Source organism: Monodon monoceros, unplaced genomic scaffold (genome assembly GCF_005190385.1).
Source record: "Monodon monoceros isolate NGI ecotype Baffin Bay Population unplaced genomic scaffold, NGI_Narwhal_1 Super_Scaffold_20, whole genome shotgun sequence".
In the NCBI taxonomy this organism is placed as follows: Eukaryota; Metazoa; Chordata; class Mammalia; order Artiodactyla; family Monodontidae; genus Monodon; species Monodon monoceros.
In genome coordinates this window covers 77,964,898-77,980,418 of record NW_021703777.1, presented here as the reverse complement: position 1 = coordinate 77,980,418, position 15,521 = coordinate 77,964,898, and the positions used below count along the sequence as shown (strand labels likewise).

The following is a 15,521-nucleotide window of genomic DNA, read 5'->3' as shown; positions in this document are numbered from 1 at the left end:
TACTTATTTTTCCCTCTGGATGTCAAATTGTTTTATGTTTGGCAAAATCTTAACAATCATATATTTTGGTGTTTAGAATTTTGCTTTGAATTTCGGAATGCAGGACAAGCTCTCTATTGTCAGCTACAGTATACCCTTCATTATATTATCAATGATGTGCTTTTGATTTTTTTTTAAACATCTTTATTGGAGTATAATTGCTTTACATGTGCTTTTGATTTTGAGGATTTGTTAAATACTTTAGGCCAATGATATATTTGTTTAGTTAGGACTGTGTATATCCTGCTTCAATATGCATTTCATGGCTTTGGATTTATAACACAACTCAATGTATAGCACTGGGGCTTTGACTTACCAGAGAGTTGTCCCAGTTATTTACTTTCCATGTTTCACCAGTTTCTTCCACAAAGCTGTTTCTTCTATTACCTAGTTACAGGAGAGACGATGTAATGAGGATATCCATGAAGACTGCTGATTTTCAGATTTGAAGCTATTCAGCAGAATTTTGTTCTCTATACCAATGTGAATTCTAGGTATAGGGATATGATCAGGAGCCTTTCCACGGTGTTTACACTGCCTCATTCATTTCTCTCCTCTCTCTCTCTCTCTCTCCTACCACCACTTACTGAAGTTGATGTGACCCTTCTTTATTTAAGTACCAGTGGTGACAAACTCTGTGTGTGTGTGGGCACGCATGCATAGGTGTTTTAGTTCATTAAGTCTCAAATGAGTACAATTTGCTTCTGTAGTTTCATCCTTTTAAGAATATTCACACGTTATGTTAATCATTATTGGTTGTACCTTAAAGTGTTTTTCAAGTATGCACGTGTATATAATTTTTAATATGCTCGTTTGTTGATGCCAATCATATACAACTACCTTAAGAGATGTATCTGTTACACTTTATATCTTTATGTAGTATTTAATTGAGTTCAGGATGTTTTATTTTTTCTCTCAGAATAAGCTATGTTACGTTTTGGTAGCAAGCAATACCAGAATCTTGGTTACATTAGAGCCAAAGTTTATTTCTTGCTCATGCTTTGCCGTGTCAAGCTTGAGTGACTCTCCAGGACAGCTGAATTCCATTTTATGGCACAGAATTCTGGACTGATTTAACCATATGCCAACTCTCTATCAACTACTATGATTACTGCAAAAGTGGAAGAGGGAGGGTTGTAACTTGTAGGCAGACATCATTGCTCAAAGGAAAATATTTGGCAATACTCAAGAATATGGGTATAAGTAATATCCACTTGTGCCCAGGAGGAGAGGAGGATGAGAATTAACGGTGAACAGCATTAAATAACAGAAATATAATATTATTAAATTTTAAAATATATTCATATCATTTTCATCTTATAACTGGAACAACAAAGAAAATGCAGTAGGACTATAGCACTTTCAAATGTACATCTCTTCTCCAAAGAGAAAGAATGAGACTAGTCCAACTTCTTTCTAATACATTTCCTTTGTAAACATGGAAGCTTAAAATACAATCTGAATTTTACTACCCCTGAAAAAGGTAATGCATTTTTCTCAAATGAAAACTGACTAGCTGCTTTATTAAAAAACTGATATTGATTGCTTTATTATTTTCTGAAATTTGCCTTGTTTAGTACAATGAAGGTCAGTAGATGTTAAAGATTTTTTTTCCAGTTTCAAAAAGTTTAGTCTTCTCTTAGTTAATAAATCACAAAGTAAAACATGAGGCATGATTTAGAAAGTGCTTAAGTGCTGAGCAAAAATTTAGATTAAAGATCTATAATTTGGCTGTCTATTAATTATAAATGGAAAAACCTGACAAAATATGTCAAAATTATAAGTAAATTGAAACTAAAAAATTAACAGTGATTTTTCAAGGAGAAACGGATGTTTTATTAAAAAATCTTAGATATGTATATATGTGTCTTCTTCAGGTTTCATGACATGGCACTGAAATGTAAACTGAAGGGTTAAGCACCACACTAAGAAAGAGAATAGAAATAGAAAGCTAAGGGGAAGAGGAGGAAAAGAAGAGAAGCAAAGGTAATCCCCGGGGATGCAGTGAATGCCAGGTGTCATTTTCAGTGTTGTCTTAAAATGCTCGACCTTTTTTGGTTTTCTTTGTTTTAGAAAATATCATGTACCAGGAGCTGCAGCTTTGCTCTAGTTTCACGGCCTGTCATAGTCACAGTTGACAAACCTGGTCTTTTTACCACCAGTCTGAGTTCAACTATACTGCTGACTTCCTCAGTGAGTATGGAAAATTTATTGCAAAGCTAGGTGCAGTTTATGCTTACAGCTATTGCAGCAGTGCTGGTAATAATACACTGACAGAACCCCAAGCAACTGCTATATGTGACAGAGGAGAGTAAATTCCTAAACACGATGTATCCCATATTGTATGTGAGGATATGGTTTAGTAAACAGCCCTGTACTGCTACTGTGAGGTCCTCCATTAGCAGCCATCATTTCCAATGCTTGAATTATTTATTATTTATTATTCATTCATTTTAACAATGAAGCAAACCAAGATTTTGTGCATGTACCATTTGGAATGTATATCTAGATGTTAAAAACATGATTAGAGTAAAAAATGTCTTCCAAGGTTTAGAGCTTACACAGTAAATGGAAATACCAGGTTTCGATTTTAGGAAGAAAAGAAAGAGTTTGCTTTTATACAAAGGAGTGAAACTTCTGTTTTTAATTTTAATATTTCAGGGTTTTCATTAACAAAGACAAAGGTAGTTTAAAGTTTCTTCCACTTGCAGCAAGGATCAGGATTCAAAAGTACAGTGTTTTCAGACTCTTCACTTACTACCTGTATGACCTTGAGCCAGTTGCTCATCAGCTGGTACTAAATCTTCTAATCAGTAAAATGGAAGAAATCAAAATACCTATTCCCTAGCACTGTGGCAAGTATGAAAGGAATTAATATGCATAAGATAAGTGAATGCATGTCATGTAGTAAATGCCATGTAAGCTTAGCTATTGTTACCAGAAGAGTTTATCTTATCTCTTCCTTGAATGCCCTGTAAAGTCTGACCCTATATTTCCTATTCAAAGACATTTGAGTCAAAGTTCATCATTCTGGCACTTAATACTTTCTGTGACTAGACACTATTAATTCTTGAACATTAAAGGATTGAATCACTTTGGGGAAATCTGAGGTCAGTCCCAAACAGATCTTCTACCTTGTATCCCACGTCATTAAGAAAAGGAAAGCACCATCTTCCCTTACTTCAGTTCAGTATCTTTATCTCACCACCTGACTGCCCAGATTTATTCAGCCCTGGTTCATTGACCATTAATGCTCACTCCTATCCCTTCTTGCTGTGCCCTCTGGAAACCTCATGACATTATTAATAATCTAAATCCTCAACAGTTTTGTAGAAGGCTTTCTCCACTTTACGGATGTATCTGAAACCTAATCACCTTAGAACAGACTACTCAGATACCCCTCTTCTATATTGACTCCTCCTTCTCTAGCAGTTCCTAAACTAAATGTACTCTTTGGTTTGGCACACAGTATCAGTGGTATGCTTCCTATCTTCCTCTCCAGCCTGATCCCTGCCGGAATCTGCCCAGAAAATTATATCTTCTCATCAGAACATGGCTTCAATTTCTTTGCATATGCTGTCACCTCATTCATTTATTCACTCATCCATGCAGGACTCTGTTCATCACACAGTAATTGAGTATCCACTATGGAAGATGTCAGCTATTTAGCTCTGAACAGAGGCAGAATTTTACCCTGTACTCATGTTGTTCCTAAGGTATGCTGTCCCAAACTTTCATTCCTTTACTTATGCTTTCTTCTGTCACCTAGAAAAATAATAAGCATCTTTTAAAAATTAGGTAAGGAATTATCCAATCAGGGCACTTTTTCTTACACTTTTCTACCCCTAATCTGAGATAGATACCCCTACTCTTCATGTAAAGACCATGTTCCCCTATATGTCTACTGTTATGTTTATCAAATTATTTTGAATTATTTGTTCCCAGGTTAAAGGATTTCATCAGGAAGGGATTATATTCATATCTCCAGCTCCTAGCACCGTGGCTGATATAATATCTCCAGCTCTTGGCACCGTGGCTGATATATACTAGAAACTCAGTAATTGATTGGTTGCAAATGATATATTAACTAAAGGGAGAGACCCAATGCTCCTTTTATCATAGGAACTCATTAGACTGAAGCATTTCATATTTGACTCCCTTCTGCATCTATCAAAACATATAATCCTGTAGTTCAATACTTAATATGTCTTGGATAAGTAAACATTAGCCATTTTTTGAGCACAGTTAAAAGCTTGTAAGAAAAGATCAGTATAAGGTAGAGATTTGTCATTATTTAATATACCCTAATGTCCTGTATCAATGCTGGGGACATAATAGGTACTCAGTGAATATTTGATATCTCTCTGTATAAAAACGTAAGATGCCAGGCCTTACACTGGTGCTTTGCAAATTTCAGATTAAAAATACTTCAAGGTAATTTTATTAAAGATGACTATTTACAGCCAAAGGTGAAACTGAGGCATTATGACTAATGTAAAATACAAAGTTAGGGTTCAGAGTGCCTCATGTTTTTTTTGCAATATATATTTCTGACAACAAAACAATTGTCACTTGCCATCTGGTGCTGCAAGAATGAAGTCACTAGCCGCTGAAGTCACTGACCTTCAACACATCCTGAAATGTGTTCAGGGCAGAGATCACAAATGAAGGACTCGGTGCTCTGTAAAAACTGGCAGAACAGGTCTTCAGTTAGATATTTTCAGGAGAAGATATTATGAACCCGGTTTCTTGCATCTTCTCATAACTAGGAAAGCACTAAAATCATTAACAGAGACATCTTCTCCTGACTAGAAGCAACCTTCTACTGAGATGTGTGCTTGATTGCAAATAGCCCCTTCACCAAAAGCACACATATACCAACCTCCCCCCTTGCCTCTTTGGAGCAGTTTCTCAGAGCTATCCAATAGGCTGTCTCCCAGGCCATAGTCCTAAGTAAGTCCTCAGATAGAACTGAAACTCACAGCTCTCACATTGTATGTGGGTTTTTTTGTATTTATTTATTTACTTATTTTCAGTTGACAGTTCTGATCTAACCTTGTCTGAAATCTGAAAGTTAAAATCATGGTCTAATTTAGAGTAAAATTTTCCCAGATATGGAGCAACATGCTCATTTATCTTTGAGATTCCTTTGTGAATGATATCTATATTAGGGACTTTTTCTGTAGTGTAACCATTTCTTTTAATTATAAATGTTTATTTTCAAAATTTATGAAGGCTTTAGTTTGTGTCCTTTTAGTGAAATATGTGTCTGCTGTGTTTTCTTGACAAATGGTTTTATCATGAGAGGTTTACTGTAGTGTGTCTTTATTTTTCACATCCATTCATAAACAGCCACCCAAGTAATAAAAAATAGAGGATACTGCTAGAGTTGAGGACACAGGCAGGGTGAGCAAAAGATGATCTGGAAACTTATAAAGGGAAGCTATTTTAGGAGATGGTCTCAAAATGTGGAGAGAGTTAAAATAATATAAAAATATTAAATAGTGGGACTTCCCTGGTGGTCCAGTGGTTAAGACTCCAAGCTTCATCTGCAGGGGGCACAGGTTCTATTCCTGGTGGGGGAACTAAGATCCCACATGCCATGCAGCCAAAAAAAAAAAAAAAAATTAAATAGTACTTTGAGTATGTGATTGTATGATTATATGCATTTGTTGATTCCTTTTACCCTTCTATTTGTCTGGTTCATCAGAGAAGGAAGGTAAGGCAATGTGAAACCATGAACACTTAGTGTAATATTTAAACACACTACCAGTAGGTCTGACCAAGATAATCTTACAGTCCCCTTGGCTTGACTAAACTTCAGGCAGGCTTCTTCTTGACCTTGCTTTTCTTAGAGTTTTAGAAAACTTACAATTATAGATTCTTTTTCTACCTCTTTGAGATATAAATCTTCTGCAGTCCAGAAATGTCTTTCTCAAGGACCTGGGAGCCTTCTCTTTGAAATGTAATCAAGAAAGGTTCCCTGTCTCTAGGTTCTGTGGGAGGGTAGGAGCTTAACTTCAATAAGTGACAATTAGCAAACACAGATGGCCTAAGCACATTGACTAACCTCCCATTTAATATCCTCCAGTACTCTTCCATTATCTCACTCTACCTTTTAAAAATCACTCCGCCTTCTGCTTTAGTGGCTTTGAATGTAATCTCTCTCCCTGATTGCAATAATCTTGAAAAATGTCTTCCTTGTCTGTTTAACTGATCTGATGAAATTTTTCTTTTAGAGTTCTTAGGAGGTACAAGGCCAGTTGTCCAAAGATATGCAAAATTCTGTTACTATTTATACTCTTCTTCTCACCTTATCTTACTTCATATTTTCCTAATTTGTGATAATTAGTATTCATATTGTCGGTTTCAAGTAAAATAAATGGAGCATCTCTTTCTCTCTCTCTCTTTCTCTCTTTCCTTTTTTTTCTTCACCATTATTTTAAACCAAGTTCTTTTTTTTTTAATTTTTTTTATCTTTAAATAAGGCCATGGGAAGTATAAGTTTATCAGGAAATACATATGAGTGCATGCCTGAAGGCAGTTTAAATGAGGAAAGCAATTTGAGCTCCTCAGACCTGACCTAAAATGTGTTGCATAAAATACAAATTAGTTAACCCACTTAGAAAAGAACTCATTCAAACACTGAGTCTAAGATTCATGAATCTGGAAGTGTATTTAAGGTGAGGCCTGGCCTTAGAGTCAGATTGGTCAGAGAGTTGCTAACCAAATCCAGGATCTGTTCTAGGTTAAATTGTGAAGTGGTAGAGGTGGTCTTCAAACTCTCTTATCTCAAGATTATTCTTTTACCTTCCTCCCTCTTTTTTTGATCCCTGATTGAAGCCTTTATTTCAAGATCTCTCACATGAGCACCTTTACTGAACTTACCTCTTCATAAACTCACTGCTCTGTATTTTTACCAAGCATCTCTACACCGGATCAAGGCTTGCCTATTCTAAATTCTATTTCTTCTGGGTTCTGCTCACTGACAAGTCAATCTGATAAGTTACGTGAACAAATTAGGTTTCCCCTTACAGGTACCATATTTGTGTTTTAACAGGGACCTCTGGAGAGAGATTTAATCCTAGTGTGACCATACCTTATGCATTGATTTTCCCAGTACAGTTATTCATAATATGCTCTTTTACTCACAAAAGTGCTCCAGTTTGGACGTAAAATTAAATAGTCATCCTGTGTGTTAAAATATTAGAATGGTCACCCACTCTAATGATGGAAGTTTCAGATACAAAGGCAAATTGTTTTTAGAGAGAAGACTGCCAGATTCTGGGGCCTTAAAAATCATAACATAAGGGGACATCTTCACATGATTTGTAGTCCCAGGGAATCCAACATTCTGGTGGTTAATTGCCTTAAAGTTACCAGGCCCTAGGCAGCATTGCTTCTTACCTGGGATGACTGTTCAGGCAGGAGATTTGAGAGGACTTGTCACAAATACTCAGAAATTCCAAATATGTAGGGGAGGATAACAAAACCTGGACAAGCAAATGTGTGAAATAATAATTATAATTTAAATTTTTATAATGCTTATAATTACCAGGCAGTGTTCTAAATATTTTACTAGTATTAACTCATTTAATCGCAGCAACAACCCTATGAGTATGAGATTATCATTCTACCCATTTTATGGATGAGAAAACTGAGGCAAAGAGAGGTTATGTACTTACCCAAGTCACTAAGAAGTAGTCAAACTGGCAACACAGTTTTATATTAAATTTTCATGATCTAATACATAATTCTGTACTTCCTCTCAGGAAAAGAAGAGAGAGAACAAGAAGGAGAGAGAGAGAAGAAGAAAGAGAGAGAGTGATATATTCTGCTTTCATCCACAGTAGATATTAGGCCTATGCATGATCCTTTGTATCTCGTGATATCTACTCTATTTATGTGCTACACTTCTTCTCCTACCCTTGAGATCCACCAGTCTGTTCTACTCTTGAATTGCCTACTCCCATTCCCCACTCAACCCTACTTTCCATCTTATCTTGTTCTCAGCCTCCAGGGAAGGATGTTGGACTGTCAATTCCTTCATGTTCCACTGTTGCATGGCAGTCATTGATTCCAGATCCTAAGGAGGAAGAAAGAGAGATAAAGACATCATAAGGAGATAGTATCACAGTAGACTATTATGATGAAAGTGCATGTCAATTATCACTATTTCTGTGCCTTATTTTAATAAGAATTTTGTTATGTGCTCTGCTATAAGTTGCATTTTCAAAGCCCTTTTCTGTGTATCTTGAGAATCTGGAGGCTTCTTGGACAGAGTGGTGTGTGCATGGGTAGGGGGCTACTATGCAAGGATCTATATGATGAGAAGTAAAGACACTCAGAGTAAGCATATGACAAATGCAAACTCTTAGAAGCCACTTCATGAACTCTGTGTTGAGCCAAAATATAACAATCTATCCTCTTCTAGAATGAGTGAGCTTGTCTCATGTAGCTCTCTCTATTTGGTACTTCTATTGTATTTTCAGTATGTATTAAGAGTCCATTCTATCTGGATCTATATAAGATATGCAAATGCTGTACTCTATGAACAAACTGAAATCAAGAAAACCTCAAGGTAAAGTATTCCTAAGAATATACTTCTATAAATCACACATTAGTGGCCTATATTTCTCTAATTTGACATGATTATAAAAATAGATGTGTCACCTCATTCATTGGCATCTTTGCTCTTTAGTTAATCTACCAAAGTGCAAACTGTAAAAGTAGAGAATTTTTGCCCTCTTGTACCTAGTTGCAAATGACACCAGAATTTCCAGCCAAATGAATCATGACTGGTCACTGCATGTAACTGCTTCTAAAGTTGTCAGGTTCTCCAAGACACCATGAGGATGCCAGAAAAGTTTGAGGGCAATGCCTGTTAGAAGGAGGGTCACCTATTGAAGGATGGCAGTGATTAGAAGTCTCTCTAATTTTAAAAGTAGAAAAATGATGAACTCTAGAGCAATGTTACTGAAATCATAAACTAGTCCAAGAAGTCCAGAAGGAAACAACATTAAGACACAAGAAAAGGAATTATCAATATATAGAACAAAAGCAAACACAAAAATCCTTTTGACTTGATGACATTTTTGACGACTTTCTGTATTCTCAAAATGTATTTGTGCCCAAAAACATAGACTGTAGAAATATAATCTGATTTGATAATACTAGAGTTTTATTGATCAGTGAATAACAAATAGAAATTAATTAGAATTTGAGTTTTTCACCTTTGAATTTTAAACTCATCATAAAAAATTTGAATGGAGTCTAATGCAGAGGCAGCAACATAGGAGTTAAGAATTCAAGCTCTGAAAATGTAACAAATTGGAGGTTGAATTCTAGTTCCATCGTTACTAGCTTGTTAAACACTAATTTTGTATTTTTAGAATAGAGTTAATAATCCTCTTTCACAGTGTCTTTGCAGGCGTTAAATAACATACTACCTTCTACTGAGAGTAATGTAAGTAATAGTATTTGTATTACTATAATAATGTATTTAAATTTTAATGAATAATTTTAAAGTATTGATAAAATAATATTGCTTTTGCTATAAAAATATTTTGGTTTGTAGAACACTGGCATTGACTCAGCCTCAAGGGGGTAATTTGTTCTTTGTGTTTCTATCAATTCTTGCAGCCCCTCTTCAATATATAACATCTTTATCTACACTGTGGTAGTTTCATATTTATTTTATATTGTTTCTCATCAAAAATTTATAAGTGATTTTTAAACTTGTCTCCCTGACCAACCTCCATGCCCATCTTTCCTCACTAACAGCTTATCCTCATTTTCCTTAAATGATAATTGCATTGCTTTTGATTAGAAAACATGTTTGGTTTACAACTGTAAATTGTGCTAGCATTTTAGTGGCACATACCCAACTTTCTGGTAGAAATTAAATATTTTATCTCTATTTCATTCTCAGAATAATCTTATAAGTTTCATAATATTACCTCCAATATTGATGATAAAATCTGAAAGTAACACCATGGCAACGAGGACCATCGAAATCTGTTCCCACCTCTGACTATTCCAGATCTTCTTATCACTGCTTCCTTCCTTCTTTATTCCCCAAAGCAAGTACTTGCTATAGCTATATGGAATATCTTGCATCTCCTAGAATTTCTTATGGTCCTCTACATTTTTTGTCTTTGAACATCAAATTTCTTCTGTTCAGAATGACCATCTCTAATTTCTGTCTTTGGAAGATTTCACCTCGTATTAGAACCAGAAGAGTTCTCAGTGCTTTTCATAATGTATTTATCTTTACTATAGCATATATACAGTGCATGTGTGTGTGTGTGTTTCTGTGTATCTGTATCTGTGTGTAATTTGTTTGTTTTTTATTTTTCCAGCCTCCTAGAGTAAAATATCTTTGAATAAGTCATATAGTCAAAGGTCCTTATTTTAATTTATTTTTAATTTTTTGGTCAGAGTTTCTAACATAGTTTCAGGCACATTATAGGCGCTCAAAAATGCCTGCTTTAATGATTAAGCAAATGAATAACACTATGATGTTGATACCATGAAATCCACATACTATGCAAATTATTGCCACTAGAGAAGATCATTGTGTTTGCATCTAGCAATTGTTATTTGTAACCACAGTTCTGATTTGATATTTTAAATGATCTGAACTGTGACAATTAAGAAAATAATTCAGAATTGTGTTTTCTAAATTTATATTTTAAACTTGACTTTAACCACAAAAAGGTAGGAAACATTAAAATAAAATTTATTTCTTAATAGATTCCAAGTCTCTTTTTCATAACATTACATTTTTGGCAGCTGATACTTATGGAATAAAAATGATGTGAATCTAATAATAAAATGTATGCTAGCTAACTCTATTTCCTACAGAACTCTATAAAATAAATTATAATAAACTAAACTCTTCTAGACAGTAATGATGGATAATTCCAATTTATCTTATTTCATGAATAAAAATATACCTATCATAAATCCTTTCTTTTAACATAAATGACTACTGTTAAATTTCTGATGATGCTACCTCCCACAAATTATCACCGGAGAATCCTTAAAAAGAAGCTGAAATATATTATAGATGATTTCATTCTTAGGATTCATACTGATCCATACACTGCATCTGACTTATTGAAATCATTTGCCTTTCTAAAACATATTTTACTCAGTGATTGTGATACTTCATATTAATTCATCATTGTGTTGCAAATACAAACTACATTTAAATATAAAAGAGCTGCATCATCCTTGAACAATACATATCTATTGGTCTTACTAGTATAGAAAATGTATGCACAAAATATAAAGAGCAAGCACATTTTATTTTGGTTAATACAGAATTCAATAATTATATTTCTCTTCTTTTCCTTTATTTTCCCTGTTTTAACATTTTGTATTCTGTATCCTTAACTTTCTGGTCATTTATATCATTTTCTTTGCTGTCATGAGTAGAAGTGTATAAGATAGAAGAAAGGGTAAATACATTATTTTTTTTCAGTATTTAATATGTTAAAGGCACTGCAGGTATCAATTTACATACACTGTTCCATTGGTAAGATGAATGTTATTTCCCTCATTTTTTACAGATGAGGAAACAGAGATACAATAACAAATACATAATGCCTAGTGTGCTAACCAATAGATGGTATAGTATCTCAAAGGAAAAGCTATTATAAAAGGCTGACTTAGAGAAGGCATCATGAAAGAAGCAAAGTGATGGAAAAGATATGACATGTTGAGTTTGCATTAGGTAATACCTAATACAGAATGTGTTTAAGGGAAAAGCTGGTGATACACTTGAATTATTTATATATGGACCATGAAGAGTATCAAATGCCAGATGGGGGTATAAAATTTATTTTATTATAAATGAGATTTTATTTTCTTACATGATGGTTTAACATGTTTTAAACTGTGTTTTAAGAAAGTTATCCAGCCAACAGTAGAGAATCTATTGGAACAAGAAGAGATGGTCAGGAAATTAATCATTTGGAAAATTTTGCAATAGTCCACAAAAGAGAGTTAATGGAGGGATTAATAAATGGCTGTGACTTTGAGAATAAGAGGAAAATATAAATAAACCTGAGATGAGAAAAATTAAAAATTATAGATTATACACAAAAGTTATCTAGAATTGGAAAGAGAAAGAGGTGGACTCAGAGATGACTTCAGGTTTCAGAAATGGAAGACTGGAAGAATGGTACCTAGGAAATGGTACCTTGCTTTCCTAGGTACATTAGAAGCAAGGTTGGTGATCCCTGTGATATCTCCACTTAATTCACTAGGATGGATCCTACAGTAGAACCACAAACACTGGATGATACTATTCTTGCATAAACTCAATTTAGTAGCACCAATTTTATTCAGTATGCCAGATGTGATAACTTTACTAGAGAAAATTTACATGATCTCCAGGACATGGTATGTAGACACTGATTTTGTGAATGCATTCTTTTCTATCCCTACCATTAAAAAAAAAAAGATAAGGCACAATTTACATTCACATGGAACTGACAAGAATATATATTATGTATAATAATATTGTTCAAAGGTATTGAGAGCATCTAGACATCCTGCAGAACATTAAATGGCGCATTATAATGATGACACGCTAACTGGGTTACAGGAGAAAGAAATGCCCAGCATGTTAGAGGCCTTGGTTGATACATCCACTCTAGGGGGTGGAGGATGAACCCTATGAATATCACTACATCACATTACTACTCCATTTACCTCTTTAGGGGTTCTGTGGTTAGGGGCATCTTGACACATGACTTATAAAATATGAGACAAATGATTACATCTTTGCCTGTAATTGTAATGGAACTATAATGCAGTGTACGACTTTTTACATTATAAAGGCAGTGTATTTGACATCTAAGTAATACTGGTTAAGGCCATGTTTACAGTGACATTGAGGCTGCCAGTTTCCAATGAGACACAGAGCAAGAAAGTCCAAGCTGTGGTGTAAGCAGCCCTGCCACTTGGGACTTGTGATCTGCCAAAGTTGTATTAGTGGTGGAAAAAGATGTGTGGCATTTATGGCAAAACAACAATACAAGACACCAGAAATCTGGAGTAAGGCCATATCATCTTTTAAAAAACAACCCCTGGCATATTCTGAAAGTTAGCATAGGTGAAGCACACAAACACAGGGCTTCAAGTGACCATGATTTGGGAATTCTAATCATGAACAGAATTCTTTCTGCTCATTAAGTCATTAAGGTTGGGCAGGGCAAGCAATAGTCCATTATAGGATGTAACCAGTACATCTGGGGTAGCACAAGCAAGACCAGAGAGCGAAAGCATGAGCACATTGCCCTGAAACCACTATCATCCACCATATTGCACCAGCTCCTCTCTTTTCGCTCACACTCATGGCTCTGTGGAACGTCAGTTAAGATCAACTAACAGAGGAACAAAAAAGCCAAGTGTTCCTTAGACACAGGTTAGCTCAGTAAGTTTGTGCAAGCTGAAAAATGGAAAGTAGGTGCATTACATGCTCACTCAGGCACAACCTTGAAAGACATTGGTGAAAGTATATTTTCCAAAATATACTTTGGTGGTGCACTTGATCACCTACTTGGTGCACAAAGGGGCAGGACAAAGGTTTGAATATATTTGGAATTAAAAAGCATTCCATAAAGAACTATAAAATTCTCAAAGGAGGGATGCCTGTGTCTGAAAATGGAGCAAGAGTCTCATTGAACTATAAGCTCTGGTGGCCAGCTGGTCACTGTAGCTGCTTTATGTACAGAGACCAGCAGGCATGAAGAAGAGTTATTTGGGAGGAGTAACTGGCCTGCTAACAGGAGGAAATAAGTGCTGCTGTTACATGACGAAGGGCAGGGAAGTGTATGCTAACACACAAGTAACCTGCTCTGGTTTCTCTTGATACTCCCTTACCTGATCATCATGGTAAATGTTTAAGTGAAGCAACCTTAAAAATATGGTGACAAGGGGCTCAGACGCCTTGAGGATGACTTCAGTGGCATCCCCACAGGTAAGCTAAGACTGACAGGTGTTAGCAGATGGAGAGAGGAATCTGGAATGGATAGTGGAGGAAGGAGGTGATAAATATAAGTTGTAGCTCAGAGATCAACTGCAGAGTTGGGACTTGTAGCCCATCCCAGTACCCTTCCTTTTCCAAGTTTCTCCCAGAAAGAAAGACTTAACAGAATTATGAAGGAGTTGCTCCTTGAACAAAGAAGTGGATCTGAGTGGCACAAAAGATGGATGGGCTAGGATATCCTCATTAGATGATGAACTTGTTGCTTCAACATGTTGCTTCCCAACATTGCTTATAAGATTAAACTAGCATAGTAGGTTGCTACTTTTACTGCTATTTGCCATCAAGTAAGAGATACCATAGATGAGTTAACCAATCTCTCTGGATTCAGTTTCGTTATCCAAGAAGTAATGAACAAAAGTTATAAAGTTACATCCAGAGAACCTTTGTTCTATCAATACACATTGCAATATTGTGCCAAAATCAATGGTAACAGAAGATCTATAAGACCAACAAAGTGATTTTTAATTCAAGTCTGTGATTTAGATAAAGCACTAGGATAGATAGGTTGGATGTCTTGGTTTTGAAGTGAGATTTCTCAAGATCAGAAATTTTTATTCACTATCCTCTAATAATGAGGCAATTCAGTCACCTACAGTGCTAGATAAAACAAAGACACTGCAATTAGCCAAAATATACGTATTTGCAAAAACAAATGAAATCTTTGCTTTATTCTTTTTAGGATATTCTTTCTTTGTTCAACTTAGTTTGAAAACCTCCATTTTTTATTGCAGCCTGCAAAGAGTGGCTATACCTTCTAAAAATTAGATGAGGTTCAGATTATATGAAGATCTTTTATGTGAAGTTTAGAAGCTTAAGATACTGTGTGTGCCCTGAAGAAATCTCATCATCAGATGCCTTTGAAAACCGTTATTTGTGTTTCACTCTGTCTTGGTATGTCTTTAGTTTTTTTAATCAATGAACACAACTGCTGCACACAGCCCCAAAGGCAGGAGTTGCCATAAATAGTCAACTTGCAGTGTAAGAAAAAAGCAAACTGAACGGGCGTTCCAGAGTATCACTGACAGAAGTTTTCAATCACCCTATGGATACCACACATCGTGAAGGGAAAATGAAAGTTTTCAATAGAATCAGTGCCCTTCATATTCTCTGGTAATTACATTTTGGTGTCGATTTAAAAAAGTAAATGGTTGAAGAATTTTTTAAAATATTTGATTGGTTAGGCAAGTATGACAACAAAACTTCTAGTGAAGGAGAGTCCTTTAAAAATGATGCCAATTTGTATAGGTTTTCTCTATCCACTGCTTAAATAAAAAAACAAATAGCTGAATAAATTTTGAGTTTTTTTAACCTATCCAGCAAAACCTAGGAAGGATAGAGGAAGAGCTTAGCATAGAAGACATAATTATAGGCTGGAGAGTAATTCTGTATGTGGCAATGAATGGTTAGCATTATAGCATCT

At 35.2% G+C, this 15,521-nt stretch overlaps 1 long non-coding RNA gene and 1 pseudogene across 1 annotated transcript in view; both read right to left on the bottom strand.

Moving 5' to 3' along the window:
* LOC114903065 overlaps nucleotides 1-4,739 on the bottom strand; it is a 49,539-nt gene extending 44,800 nt beyond the window's left edge. The window contains exons 1-2 of the long non-coding RNA XR_003795631.1: nucleotides 4,663-4,739; nucleotides 356-426 (exon numbers count right to left, since the gene is read on the bottom strand). This is a non-coding gene — a long non-coding RNA (uncharacterized LOC114903065). The remainder of the gene's footprint in view (nucleotides 1-355; nucleotides 427-4,662) is intronic.
* Nucleotides 4,740-8,002: 3,263 nt separating this feature from the next.
* LOC114902427 overlaps nucleotides 8,003-15,521 on the bottom strand; it is a 33,197-nt pseudogene continuing 25,678 nt past the window's right edge.